Here is a 15,389-nt window from a genome sequence, read left to right as displayed (position 1 = left end):
TGGTGGAATGAAGTCAATCCGACGAACGGTTTGCAAGATATCGACTGCCCTAGTTTGAAGCCGGAAACTGCTGAAACTGAAGCTGCAACTGCAGAAGTAAAGATTTACTTGCGTGGCCTAGAAGATCTCCTCATCTGAACTGTGCTGTAGGTTCATCTGAACCTCCTCTGGAAGCCGAAACTTTTGGTGGTGGAATGAAGTCAATCCGACGGTCGGTTTGTGAGATATCATCTGCCCTAGTTTGATAATGAAGACGCTAATGCTGATGCTACTGATCCAGGGTTTGCTACTGTTGATATGAACCAGATTTATTGTACTATTTCTCTCTGCTGAATTATTGAAGATAAAAGAAGATTTGATCAAAGGGTTTCCCCACACATTGTGGGGTTTGTCCCTAGCTAGCCGCCACATCTTGTGTCTCTTGTCTTGGCTTGTTTTCTGTCGATCGTTTAATGTTCTATCTACACTTTACTTTATGTACATGTGATTGCTAATCGGTGGAATATAATAAGAAAAAGAAGTAAACTATTATAAGCATAGAACATACCATAACTTAACATGGTATCAGAGCTGAGGTGAAGACAAAGCCCGAGCAAGAGCAAGAGCAATCATCGAAGAGAAGATTGGCAAGGCTATCCTAAAAGAACTATGGGGTCCTCAACACTCTTTCCTGCCGTAGATAAGCTCCGTGAGAAAGCTGACTATCACGGATGGAAGATGTCTATCGATCTATCCCTTGAAGATCAAGGAGTGCTGGACCATGTAAGAGGCAATATTGTTGAGCCTTCATCAAATGCATCTGCTGCTGCCTGGAACAAATGGAAAAATGGAGAAGTCAAAACAAAGAAGATCATCGGGGACTCTATCGACAAGCGCTTGGTGGCCTACATCTCTGATCTAGACACCTCCAAGGAAATCTACAAAATATTGGTGAGTTTATCTAAAGTTAATGATGCAAATCAAGTTTTGTTTCTTAGAAATAAGTTGAGGGAAATCAAGAAGGGTAAAGATGAAAGTATGCAAGCATACTTCTTAAGAATCACCGAGATCAAGAACGATCTCCTATCTATTGGGGAAACTATTACTGACAGAGAAATGGCACTCACAACTCTTGGAGGATTACCATATGAATGGCATGTGTTCAGGACTACTCTTCTGAACTATAATGTAATTCCTGGTTTCGAGGAATTAATGGCTAGATGCATTCAAGAAGAAACAAGGGAAGAAGTGCAAGAAATGCCCATGCCTAAAGGTCCTCCTGCTGCCTTTTCTTCTCATGCAAAGAAAAGAAAGGAATCACACCAGGACGATGATCAAAATCCCTCTGATGGCAAATCAAAGGAATGAAAAATTCAACAGCAAAGGTAAGAGGAGAGCTGGAGATCGAGGAAAAGGACAACCATTCAAGAAGGCTAGAAAGTCCACGATGTATTAAATGCACCTGACCTCAGAAGGAACCTAGTGTCCATCTTGGCAATGGAAGACAGAGGCTACAAGGTAACCTTCAGCAATGGCAAGGTATGTATATGGAAAAATAATGTTAAAGATGCATTTACTCTTGGGTTTACTATTGATTCATTATATCAGGTCGATATGAGTCATGTCTTGCGACACAACGCTTCAGTCCGAACTTTGGAATTAGAGGTTTGCCCCCCTTCATTACAAAGCTCTACCCAATGTAAGACAGATGGTAACAGGGATGCCTGAATTCCAAGTAGAGAAAGAAGGTGTATATCTGGGATGTGCCGAAGGAAAGCTCAAAAGGGGACCATTCCCTTCAAGTCAAAGCAAGACCTCTGATATATTACAACTAGTTCACTCAGACATATCAGGTATGATGCCTATGAACTCCTTGGGAGGATACTCATATTATCTCACTTTTATAGATGACAATTCTCGAAATACCTAGATATGCTTCTTGAAAAAGAAGGATGAAGTGTTCCCTTGGTTCCGACACTTCAAAGCCCTAATCGAGAATCAAACAGAAAAGAAGATCAAGATCTTAAGAACTGACAATGGGACTGAATATGAATCTAATGAGTTCCATGATTTCTGTAACGAGGCTGGCATCAAGAGGGAGACTACTACACCATATACTCCTGAACAAAATGGTGTGGCAGAAAGGAAGAACCACACAATTATGGAAGCTGCCCGGGCCATGCTACATGATCAAAGTCTTCCTAAGTTTCTATGGGCTAAAGCTGCAAACACTGCCGTATATGTACAAAATCGATGCCCTCATCAAACACTAGGTTCCAAGACTCCTGAAGAAAAATTCACCGGTAAGAAACCTGATGTTTCTCGTTTTAAAATTTTTGGAAGCCCTGTATACTTTCATGTGCCGAAAGAGAAAAGAAATAAATTGGGAGCATCTGGAAAGAAGGGAATTTTCGTGGGCTATGGTGAAAATACTAAAGGCTATAAAAATCTATGTAGCCAGTCAAAGGGAAGTCATAATTAGTCATGATGTCACCTTTGATGAAGATATGGCTCTCCGCAAGGTGATCAATCTTCCGACTTTGAGGAGCTCTCAAGAAGCCGACACCAGGGAACCGAAAGAAAAGGATGATGAATCAATAACTGATGTAGAAAAACCCATGGATCCAATTGATCCTCATCGACATGAGCCTTCCTCTTCTAGGAAAAGGCCTTCATGGCTTAGGGGGATACTTGATGATGCTGAAGGACATGCTACACCCTGAGGAACCTTCCATCAAAGTAAGAAACTTAACAGGTATCAGGGATACCTGACCATCATGAGCACGATCATACAAAATGAGCCTTCACCATTCTCAGATGCCGTCAAGCATCAAGTATGGAAGGATGCTATGACCGAAGAATATGAGTCTATCATAAAGAATGATGTTTGGGAAGTAGTTCCCAGACCCCAGGACAAGACTGTTGTTACTTCCAAATGGCTTTACAAGATAAAGCATGCAGCAGATGGAAGCACGGAAAAGTATAAGGCTCGTTTTGTTGCTCAAGGTTTCTCCCAAAAGGAAGGTATAGACTATGATGAGATATTTGCACCTGTTGCCAAATATACGACCATCCGCTCGATCATAGCCCTTGCCGCTTCACAAGGATGGAACCTACGTCAGATGGATGTCAAGACTGTGTTCTTGCATGGCTTGATCAAAGAAGAGGTCTACGTGGAGCAACCCGAAGGATTTGAGATTTATGATCGAAAATCTCATGTATGAAGGTTGAAGAAAGCTCTCTATGGGCTGAAGCAAGCACCCCCAGCATGGTATGAGAGGATCGATAGCTACTTGATGAAGCTGGGATTCACTGGAGTGAAGCCGATCCTAACCTTTACTTTAAGGTTGAAGATGACAAGCCTCTCATACTGGTGTTCTATGTGGATGACCTCTTTCTAACAGGTGCATACCCTCTCATTCACAAATGTAAGAGGGAGTTGGCTTCTGAATTTGAAATGAAGGACCAAGGAATTGAAGTATGGCAGAAGCCAAGGGAAATTTTCCTATCTCAAGGAAAATATGTGGTAAAGATATTGGAAAGATTTGGTATGATGGATTGCAAGCCTATGACTATCTCGAGGATCTTAACCTTTAGAAGTTATATGGTAGTGATGTCGGACCAGACTTGGGAAATGCCTCTGAGTTTCAAAAACTCATTCGCATTGATGTTCTTGGTGAACCTCCGTCCGAACATATGTTTTGCAGTTAGCATTGTGAGCTCATATTTGGTTGAGCCTCACTGGATTGATGCCAAGAATCTTCTGAGATATCTTCGTGGTACAATGGGTTAAGATACACTGCCGGAGATGTAAGACTACTTGGATATACTGATGCTGATTAGGCAGGCAATGTGGTGGACCATAAGAGCACTTCTAGGTGCTGTTTCACCTTGGGATCTACTTCGATATCCTGGATGAGGAGGAAGTAGAAGTCGGTGGCTTTGAGCACCGTCGAAGCAGAATATATTGCTGCTAGCATGACCTCGTGTGAGGCAGTCTTGTTGTGAAAGCTCTTCAGTGAGCTGTTTGGATTTACATTGGATACCACTGTGATTCTCTATAACAACCAGAGGTGGGATTCGATTATTGAGGAATCCTGTATTCGTCGATTGCTCCAGCAGATAGACATCATCTGGGATATGGTAATTTGATGAGTAAAGAGGCTCCATTGCATTAAGATGATGTACAGGTTGATACACCTTGTCAAAGTCCCGAGGAAAGATCTAATCTATGATTTTCCCAAATGACTTGGAGTCGGCAAGAAACCCTTGTACAAGGGTCCTGCATGTTACATACATTGAGCTCTGGGAGCTCTGAGGGCTTGCGGTTATTACTGGAGCAACATATGACCACAGGGTGACTCACCCTCCCCTAGTGGTGCACACTGGAACAAGATGATTCGCTCTCTTGTGGGACAGGATGATTTGCTCTCCTGTGTAGCAGGATGATTAGTTCTCCTGTGAGGCCTGGATTGATTTGTTCTCCATGGCAGCCTAGGTTGATGTGTTCTCCACGGCGATTGTAGCAGGATTGATGTGTTCTCCTGTGAGGCCTGGATTGATGTGTTCTCCATGGCAATTGTAGTAGGATTGATTTGTTCTCCTGTGAGGCCTGGATTGATGTGTTCTCCATGGAAATTGTAGCAGGATTGATGTGTTCTCCTGTGAGGACAGGATTGATTAGTTCTCCTATCGAGGCATCCTACCCATGCAGTCTGGGACTCATGGGAAGTACCTCTCATCTGATCAATGAGCAGGGAAATGAAGTTAGGGACCATAGTAGTACCGATGGACGCATCGTTGTAACTACCGTACTCCCTACGCTAGGATGACCTCCATTGATCTGGGATCAATGATACTGGTCTGGGACTAGTGGTAGGAGTTGTACCATACTATGACGCTGACTTCGGGTCGGTTGAGACTGGTTTGGGATCAGTGGTACATACTCTGAGACTGACTTTGAGTCAGTGGAGGATGATATTGGTCTGGGACCATTGGAGTTGTACTCACTATGACGTTGACTTTGGATTGGTTGAGACTGGTCTGGGACCAGTGGTACTTACTCTGAGACTGACTTTGATTCAGTATGATACATCCTCGATCATTTCTTCTTCTTCATAATTCGGACAAAAGCAGAGTAGAACAGAACAATGCAAGAGCAGAGCCGAACAGAACAAAAAAGTACAGATCAGTGCAGGGTAGAACAAGACAAAGCAGAACAGGCAAAATAGAGCAGAACTGGGCAAGGGTCAGGCTGTATAAGGCAGTGCATTTGATGGATGAATAGTAACGACCGATAGACAGATTGCAGATGAAGTTCTCCATGGTTGAGAGGGAGTGTTAAAATTGGCAACCAGGGAAAAACTTCAGGTGGGTCATCTTATTCACAGCTAATAATATTTTTATTAGATTCCTCTCGTCGAGAGGTGTAGGATTGATATAAAGATCATCCAATTCCGATAAGTATTCATGGAGATATGAATTTATTTTGATTATGGAATTATTATCAAGCCGACCTACAACTCATGTAGGCTCAGAAGCCCAACAGTCGCATCTATTCACCCACCAACGTTGTGTATAAATATAAGAGGACTTTTCCTCATTTGGACTCACTCTCATCTCATCACATCTCTCTCTCTCTACTGCGCAGATATGAGTCTCTTCTCTACTGCGCTGAAATGGGTCTCTCTCTCTCTCACATGTGAAGCCGGAAGCTATTGAAATTGAAGCTGCAACTGCAGAAGTAAAGATTGACTTGCGTGGCCTAGAAGATCTCCTCTTTGGAACTGCGTTGTAGTTTCATCTGAACCTCCTTTGAAAGCCGCAACTTTTGGTGGTGGAATGAAGTCAATCCGTCGAACGGTTTGCAAGATATCGACTGCCTTAGTTTGAAGCCGGAAACTGCTGAAACTGAAGCTGCAACTGCAGAAGTAAAGATTGACTTGCGTGGCCTAGAAGATCTCCTCATCTGAACTGCACTATAGGTTCATCTGAACCTCCTTTGGAAGCCGAAACTTTTGGTGGTGGAATGAAGTCAATCCGACGGTCGATTTGTGAGATATCGTCTGCCCTAGTTTGATAATGAAGCCGCTAATGCTAATGCTACTGATCTAGGGTTTGCTACTGCTGATATGAATTAGATTTATTATACTATTTCTCTCTGCTGAATTATTGAAGATAAAAGAAGATTTGATCAAAGGGTTTCCCCACACATTGTGGGGTTTGTCCCTGGCTAGCCTCCACATCTTGTGTTTCTTGTCTTGGCTTGTTTTCTGTCAATCGTTTAATGTTCTATCTCCACTTTACTTTATGTACATGTGATTGCTAATCGGCGGAATATAATAAGAAAAGGAAGTAAACTATTATAAGCATAGAACATACCATAACTTAACAAAGATTCTAAGGATTTCTCTTAAAACAAGAAAATGTGTTTCTCAAATAGGTAAAGAGGCCAAAAGTTTACAAACAGGGAGGAACAAATTCAATCACAAGATTTTCCCCAAAGTCAAGAAAATTCAACATAATGAAGAGACTTCACACTTGCTCTAAAATGATAAGAAGAGAAAAACCAAAACCAAAAAGAAAAAGAAAGGCAACATTTTTTTTTTTTTTATCTTTTTTCTTTTTAAGGACACAAAAATTTCTTGAGAAAACAAAAGCTACTAAAGGATTCAAGATGAAATTCAAGCATAAAGGACCTCAAATTTCATAAGCCATAGGGATCATTAACAGGAGAATGCTTAAAGTTAAAAGAAGCTACAAACTCAAAAAAATTGATTTGCAAAGCAACATATAAACTCTAGCAAACAAGAAATATTTCAAGAAAATCAAGAAAGCTTTTAAATATTGCAAGAAGGACCTTCTCAAAAACTGAGAAAAAACCAAATATGTTAACTTTCAAGAAAGCAAGGAAAATGAATGTAAACACTGGGTTATAAGTTAATTGAGACCAATTCCCTATTCCAAAAGCTCAGAACAACCAAGAACTCCACTGAGAAGCCTTGAACCCAAACACAAAAACTAACACTTCACCAAAAAGTGAACCCTACGTTGAATAGGTTTTCCCAAAAAGAGAGATAGGAAACTAAAAATATGCAAGAAGCAAGACTCTCCCAGGTAATCAATGACTAAATAGAAGCAATAAAATCAGGAAAAACCCTTTACTGAACTCGACATTTCAAAAATTCATTCAAAACCAATCATACATGATTGTGTAGTGACAGACCCACGAGTATTCGTGACTATACACAACGAAACTTGCATATATGTCGGCTTCTTTAGACAAAAGCACGTGTATACGTGATTGTCTGAACTAAAAAGAGTGTATGAGAAAGCTAGTAGAGAAAAATAAAAATTTAGGCCTGATCTAGAAGATCAAACTTTTTCCCCGGATTACAAACAAGTCAAAGATATTGGAAAAACTAAGAAAGCAAACAAGAAGTGCTAGATCAAGAGAAAAACAACCCAAATAAGGAAATACAAGATTTTATTCCACAGTGGAGTCACCAATTCTGTTATGGGAATATTCCACCCTAGGGTCTGGGTTGAGAACCCCAACAAATCAAAGGGCATACATAAACAAGAAACAAGAAAACAGGCAATCCTAATTCTTAAACTATTAAAGTGGGATGAAGAGATAGTACCCATAGGTCCTACGTTTGAGGATTTTCCCATAGGGTCCAAACCCTTTGCTTCCTCCAATGCTTCAAAACTTGCAACTCATTCCAGAAAAGCATATATACTAGCAGTAGTTCAAATCAGGTTCAAGATATGATTGTTAGATCATATAAGAATATAGATATAAACATTACATCATACATAATTAGGTCATAACATTAGTTAAAGCATAAATATCATAAAATTAGGAACAAGATAGAGCTTATTTATTGATGACTGTAAAGAATGTGGAAGAATACAACCTGATTCGACCATGGCTCAAAGTGAAACCTTCGTCTAAATCTGTCTAGCCTAAGCCTCAACAATCATCTTTCAAATGCATACACATAGATGCCATATAAAGGAGATGGACATCTCTATGAGGAAACAAGGGGTTCCTATAGATCAGAGTGGAGGAGGCACAGGGATAAATAAGACTTGATCAGGGACCAATTAGATATAATATCAATATCCTATCTTTCTCCTCCCTTTAGGAATTCCCATGAGGTGTATTTATATCACCCCAAAATAGTTGTTTTAGTTGGGATAGAGTTAGGCCACAGGCTCCTGTAGGTAGGCTTCCAGTGTAACCCATAAACCCTGCCCATAAAATAGGGATTTTATATTTTTTTCATATTTCAAATTATATATGCGGGTTGGGTATAGATGGACCCATGTTTGAACGTGATTTTTGAAGGGCAGGGTTACATATGGAATTTAAAATAATGTTTTTTAGTTAATGGAACAAGTCTGAAGGGAAAGGGATACCGAAGGGCATGACTCAGAGCATCAAGTATACACGAGTGATAAATGATGCTATAACAATAAGAACCTTATCTACATCATTAAGAAGATTGTTTTCTCTGAACAGAGGAACTGACACTCTTGTTTGGTGAATGCCCTATGGTCTGACCGAGTCATGCCTAAACCTTCTCTAAGTACATCACCTTACTTCCTGGTTTATGGAAAATAAGCCATCCTACCCTCAAACATCTATTTTGTTTCCCTTCAAATTTCACAAGAGTCCTAGGGCAATCCATTCCTGTTGGTTTAGAGTAGGATAGACACCCTTCACAAGTTATAGGAAGAAATATAGAAATATAAAGAAAAATTATCCCTCCATCAAAGTCGTATCAGGAGATGGTTTGGCAAGAATTATGCAGAGAAAAATGAATTCAATTTGGGTGCCTAGTATTAAAGTGGAACAAATCCCATGAAGACAAGGGTGAACATACTAAGTTCCAGTCCCTGTGGATCGGACCATATACTGTGCATGAGAAGTTTTCCCAACACACATTTCATCTCCAATATTTAGAAGGGAAAATTAAATGTCTTCATGTTAATGGAGAATATTTAAAATTGTATTTTCAATTAGGTCTAGGGTTGTGCCCTACCCTATGTACATAGTTTGTTCTTTTTGTTGTTTGTTTTGTTTGGACTTGCATTTTAACTTTGTATTTATGCAAATAAAAGTCATGTGTAAACATGTTTCTGGTTTCATTATGTGTGGTTGAATTGACAAGAGTCTTATGACACTACAACATTTGGCTAACCTTTGGTCCTTCTTCTTTTTGTTGGTTACATATTTTGGTCAATGACGTTTTGATGGAAGATACAGTCCTTTCATAAGGAAGTTTTGTGTCGAGACATGATACCCATGTCTATTCTGAAAACCTTACACCCATACTTGGTTCTTTATGTTTCTATGTTTCCATTCTTATCCAATCAAGTAGAGAAAGAAAAGGGGGAAAATTTAAACGATCAAACATAAATCAAAGGTATTTATATGCTTCTATGAAGGAACAATCTCTTCTACTCTCAATAAGACGAGATCCCTCTTCCACCATTGAAATGAGTAAGTTCCTATAAATAAAGAGAAAAAGAAGAGAAAGGTTTCCTAGAAAGGGAGGTGAAGCAAGAAATTCTATCAGAATATTGTCCAAGATCACTGGCAGCGGAGCAATTTTTTTGTTCCTATAATTACTCTGCTGGGGTACTGTCTAGGCCTACTGGTAGTGGAGAAACACCAGAGATGAAAAACTATACTCTGAAAATCTAAATCTCACAAACTATACTACCCTTTCCTGATTCAAAACATTGTGATATTATTGGTATTATGTTTGCATTCAACAGAGAAATGTGTATAAATTCCCACCTGTAGATCACCTGATAATGCAATAGACTAAAGAAAAATACTTGATCTACTTCTACAACCAATTTAGCAGAAGCTTAGTCGAACATGAGCAACATCAATAAGAACACATATAACTGATAAGAAGAAACCAATCACACATAACATAGAATATATAACCCGGGGAAAGCCTCAACCGAAAACCCCAACTCTGTATTATGATATAAGTGGAAATATAGCTAGTATTACAAAAATAATCAGCTCAGAAGCTATCCTGCTCTCTCTACAATACCTCTGCTGCTCATAGACAGTCAAAAGCCTCTATCTAACCTCTAGTCTGCCCTCCAAGCCTCCTATTTCTTTGTGCAATTTTGACTGGGGTCCAGTGTAGCCACTTGTGTGAATTGGCCTCTTCACACACTCACCAAACTCTGATCCAACTATGTGGTCTTGAAGGAGATAGATCCTCATCATGGATGAGCTTCCTTTATAGGAAAAATATTCATCCAACTGATAGTACACTATCCCTTCTCTGATATCAAGTGGGTCTCTGTCTAAACTGACATGCATGAGTTATTCATGAGAGAAGGTTCAGTTATCTGAAGTGCTGCAGTTATATGCTAGCATGCATTAACTAGCTGAACTTACTTAATTTAAACAAATTGTTTAAATCAAATATAACTAGACTTGACTTAGTTAACTGAGCCAACTAATTACTACTCAAATTAGGACTCATCCTTATTTCTTTAAGTGATGGATAAATTCCTTAGTTAATAGATAAACTAATGCATGTCCTCACGTAGACTTCATGTTTGATTTTTCCCAACTAATTAACTCATGGATAATTAGTTAATTTATTTTCAAACATTTGTTATGTTCAAATTCGAATTTTACTTCCTATTTTTAGTCTAGGGACTGACTAAAATAGGAATCCATCATGAAATGCTAAAAATAGAATGCTATTTTTAGCACTTCCATTTTTCATTCCATATTGCTCAATCCAGCACTAGTACCCAAATTGCTATTTTTAGAAGTGATATTTTTAGCACTTCTATTTTTAGCATTTCTTGTTGCCATTTTTCAACAAAATGATAGAGGGGAATATGTTTATTCATGGGGTAAGTGGGGAAACCAAAGTGACCTGCATGATGAATCAATACTCCCTAAAGAACTAGGCCATGCATAAAATAATTAACTGAGGCAAAGAAGTTGGAATTCAACTAATGTGTCACCAAGTGTTGTCGCTGCAACAACATCATCCAAAATTTTGGGCTACATCCAAATTTCAGAGCCTACTTTGAATATGCATGTTGTCATTACAAGAATTAAGAGTTATTCCATGTGTTTTCTCTTAATGTCATTGTCCCATTTATAAGAAAATCATAGTGTCATATTTTAGCATGTGGAGTGTTGCACAATACAAAATAGCTAGTTTTGGTGGTTTTAAGTGGTAACCTTTGTGTAAATGAGTTTATCTTACCATGTAAACATGTATCACACCAATTTACAAAGTTTCAAGCACTGTCACACAAGTGTCATATCGGTCGTCGCAAAGTGTATTGTTGGTGTCACACTTGGTGTAGGTCATCTCAAAGTTGTCGCATTAAGGAAAGGATGTTGTTCATGTGTTTTTAGTGTTCCATGTTATCTCGTAAAGTGATATAGGTGTGTGATCATGTTCAACTTCATTCCTTTTCCCATCTTCCTTCGACTAATCCGACAGTTAGTTAAATTGGCCAAACCCCCTGACTGGGCCACTGAGCGTCTTTCAGCCATCCTGAACTGCACACTGCATAGTCTCATCCCTCAAGCAGTAGCCTTATCTCTTGGCACTATGTAATGTGCAATTTCTTCCTTCGATAATTGTACACTACGCAAAATTACTGCTCAAGATCGGCCCTTGAGCTCCAAAACTACACAATCTGCCCCTCCAATCAACCCTAAACTACACATTGCGTAGTCTCAGTCCCCAAGACTTAGTATTGAGCTCCTGAACTACATAAAAATTGTATTCACATGGCCTCCCTATCCTTCCAACACTATTTCGTGGGAAAAATTAGTGCCCCAACACTCAGCGAGACTCCTTCAATCCCTCAACTGTGCAATCCTCAAGCCCAATCCAACTTGCACTGTGCATTGTAAAGTCTCAAGGCTCAGACCTAGCCCTTGACTACTTGATTTGTGTGATTTCATAGTCCCTGAGCCTCTTCCTCATCCTGCCACTCAGTTCCAGTTCATTCACTGGATCATCATGTAACATATTAGTCTAGGGGTTTATCATACTTATGTCATCTTGTGATGAGTGAATTTTAGATGCAAGTACTCTATCATGCTATGAAAAGATGATAAAGAAGGGTATGGAGAAGGATATCATGCTAGAATATAGCTCTATAGCTACAAATATAGGTTGATCATTCGAGAGGAATCAAAGTGACATCAACTTGCAACAACAACTCAAGATATAATAACAGTGAGGACTCCTCATCTTTAGCCATATGGAGGTGTAAAAGGAGATCATGTTCTATCTTCAAGGAGACATAAAAAAAGTAACAAAAAATAATGAATTGACATTGTCATGTCATCATGTAGTCCATGTCATTAGTGTCATGTCATGTTATGTGATAAGTCATCACGTGCCACATCATTTTGTCGATTATTTAAATTCTTATTCATAATGTATTGTAAAGTGGAAGTCCAAAGGACATGTATAGATTGTAAAGAGTCATGTAAGAGTTGAAAAGTAATAGGGAAGTCAAACAATCATGAGGGTAGTCGAAGAGTCATAAGGGAGGTGAATAATCACCCCATTTGTTATATATACACCCTCATTGTACAAGAAAGGGACTTTTCACCTTGGCTTCTCCCATAAGGCATCAGAGAGACAAAGTTAGTACTTTTGGGGAGAAAGTAGTGTATCCAACTCTCCACTATTGGAGAAAGTGATGTTCATTGTATACATGCATCTTGGGACTTATACTTAATCTTGAAGCCTAATGGCCAACATGTTTTCATACATGGATTTTGAATATTTGTAAGACTATTCTATAATTTTTTATGATTCATGTTTTCTTTTCACCTATACTAAGGTAGTTCAACTAATTTTTTTATTTTTGTGCTTATCATGTTGAGAATGTTTTGTAATGGCTGTCATACTCATCACATTTTTTTCAACTATTTTGTTGAATGTTATACAAATATTTCTCATTTTTGTGTGTTTCTACTAGAGAGGTACTAGTACCTCTATCTCAGAGGCTCACTTTCTCATCCCTCTATAGTAGAAGAACCCTGATGTACTTTCAACTGAACATTCACTAGACACATTTACTTTATTTTAAAAGGAACGTATGCAATCATCTCTCTTGTTGATAGATAAAGGTAAGGAAAATATTTAAGTAGATGACAACTGACCCATATTCTGGATGGGGCTCCTACACTAAACAATGTGAGGTCTAATTGGGACCTTATATCGGGGAGTCCCCTTTGAATTTTAACAGGTCTAGCACTGTCAAGAAGGATCAAGGGAGAAGGAGATAGTGTTAGTGAATTTGAGCTTCCCAATGGCTGTGGGAAGGCCTGACTATGCACTAGGAATGTGTAGTGTGCTGAGGGAGATAAGTCAAAACAAGGCATGATGTAATGAGGGGTTCTAATCAGGAGAGGAAGCAAGACAAGAAATTGACACTACACAATGCATAGTTCTTGACGGGAAAACTCCCATGCTAGCATAGTTGAGGGATATAATGGCTAATTGGTGGACTTACTATCCACTAAAAATTTTCATTGTTCTAAGTGAGGCTCATTGTAAGAGAGAATTGCATAGTTGGCTGAGGCAAGCAATAGAAAGACAAGTCACTTTTCGAGGAAGGCTCTCATTGTAGTGTGAAGGAGAGGGAGCATATGTATTGTGAATTTTATCATTGCAAGGAGATGGAGAAGGCCTTGCTATCAACTATAAATTCTACATGCACTACACAAGGCAAAACTGATCAGAGTTTAGTCCAGTGAGTTAGTAAAAGAAACAAGGGTTACCGACTATGCTTTAAAATTTCCCAATGGACAATGATAGAGCTAACTTGAGAAAAGATCAAGTGTTGAAGTCCACGGGGTAAATTTTTTATCAGTGAGGCTCATGAATAGGTAATTATCATCTCCTCCTGAAATATTAAATCTTTCATAACTTGCACTCGGTAGGAGGACCAAGAAGAGCTCCAGAATGGCTAAGTGTGGGACCGGTAGAGTATGAGTGAGAAAAACATCCAAACGAGACTCAAACATGGATCACACACATAAATTCCTCTAATAAAATAAATAGAAATTCATAGGACTCATGATCATCAATCACACCTTGGAATGACAACAAAACAACTCTGATTTCTAAGTGTAATAATTAAAACGTAGCATTAGGACATTTAGAATAGAAGTTGCGATACAAGTGTCAATTGTGACCAGATAGTGTGCTAAGATATGAGAATGTGTCTAAAACGCATTATTATGTTATATAGGACCATATAATGTGGAATATTTCACTAGAGCTATCTCTAGAGATGCACGAAGCTGCGACACGTACATGATTGGAAATAGTTAAAAGCAACACTTGCGAAAGTAAGGAAAAGTGAAAATGACACTTGAAAAATTTCAAGAAAGTGAAAGAGACACATTATAAAGTGAATATGTAGTGAAAATGACATTTGTTAAAGTGAAAAAAAGAAAAAACTACAACCGTGAAAGTGAGAGAAAAACTTGGGAAAACAAAGGTGTGAAAAAGTGATAGCTGGGAAAACTCACTGGAATAGTACTATAATTGCAGCCAAAGTGAGAGAGACTATCAATAAAGAGTGTGCATTGGTTGTAAGAATAGGCTACATATTGCACTATCCTTATGAACTGAGTATTCACTTTCAACAATGATTGCACAAGCCGTACTTTTATGAGATACACAATACCTATCTAAGCTTGCATAGAAAGAAGTGCATTTATAAATTTTTTAAGGACTGGGCATGTATGATCAAGTGATTTTGACACTTAGAATCTAGGAAGAATAATAAAACATCAATCTACCATGAAGGGACCATGGAGCAACAGATCGCAAGATCCTCTGTAGGCTCAAATATTCAAGTATAGGTAAAATTTTGGAGGGTGTTGATCACAACGTCAACACTTGGCAACACACTAGTATAACTCCAACTTATGAGTTTATGTTTTTAATTTAAGTGAAAGGTCTCAGTATTTAAGGAAGTATTAATTTTCCATGTAGAATAACCAAATTTTCCACTTATCCTAAACAGAGATATAGTTTCTTCTTTACCTTTCTCATCTTCAAACACATTTACATGACTAGTCATACCTCAATTGTTTTGATGTGAGAAAAGGATAGTAAGTATAACAATATCAATATATTTAGAGTTAAGCATATTCCCTAGTGTTTCCCTGATTCCACTAATCCTTTTCAGTATGCCGATGAAGTCACCTCAAGGAATCGCAAGCATTGCTTCACTACCAGCAGGCCTGTTTAGTACCCTAGAAAAGTTGCTTCCGCCACCTCTTTGCGTTGGAAGCCTTTCTCTTCTTTACCCTTTTATTTTATTTTCAAGAGATATGATTGAAAAATTTATTAAACACTTAT

The sequence above is a fragment of the Pinus tabuliformis genome, chromosome 1_2 (genome assembly GCF_031772625.1).
Source record: "Pinus tabuliformis cultivar Carrire ecotype Pingquan chromosome 1_2, CPIR1, whole genome shotgun sequence".
Lineage (NCBI taxonomy): Eukaryota > Viridiplantae > Streptophyta > Pinopsida > Pinales > Pinaceae > Pinus > Pinus tabuliformis.
Note: the sequence above shows the minus strand (reverse complement) of the source record.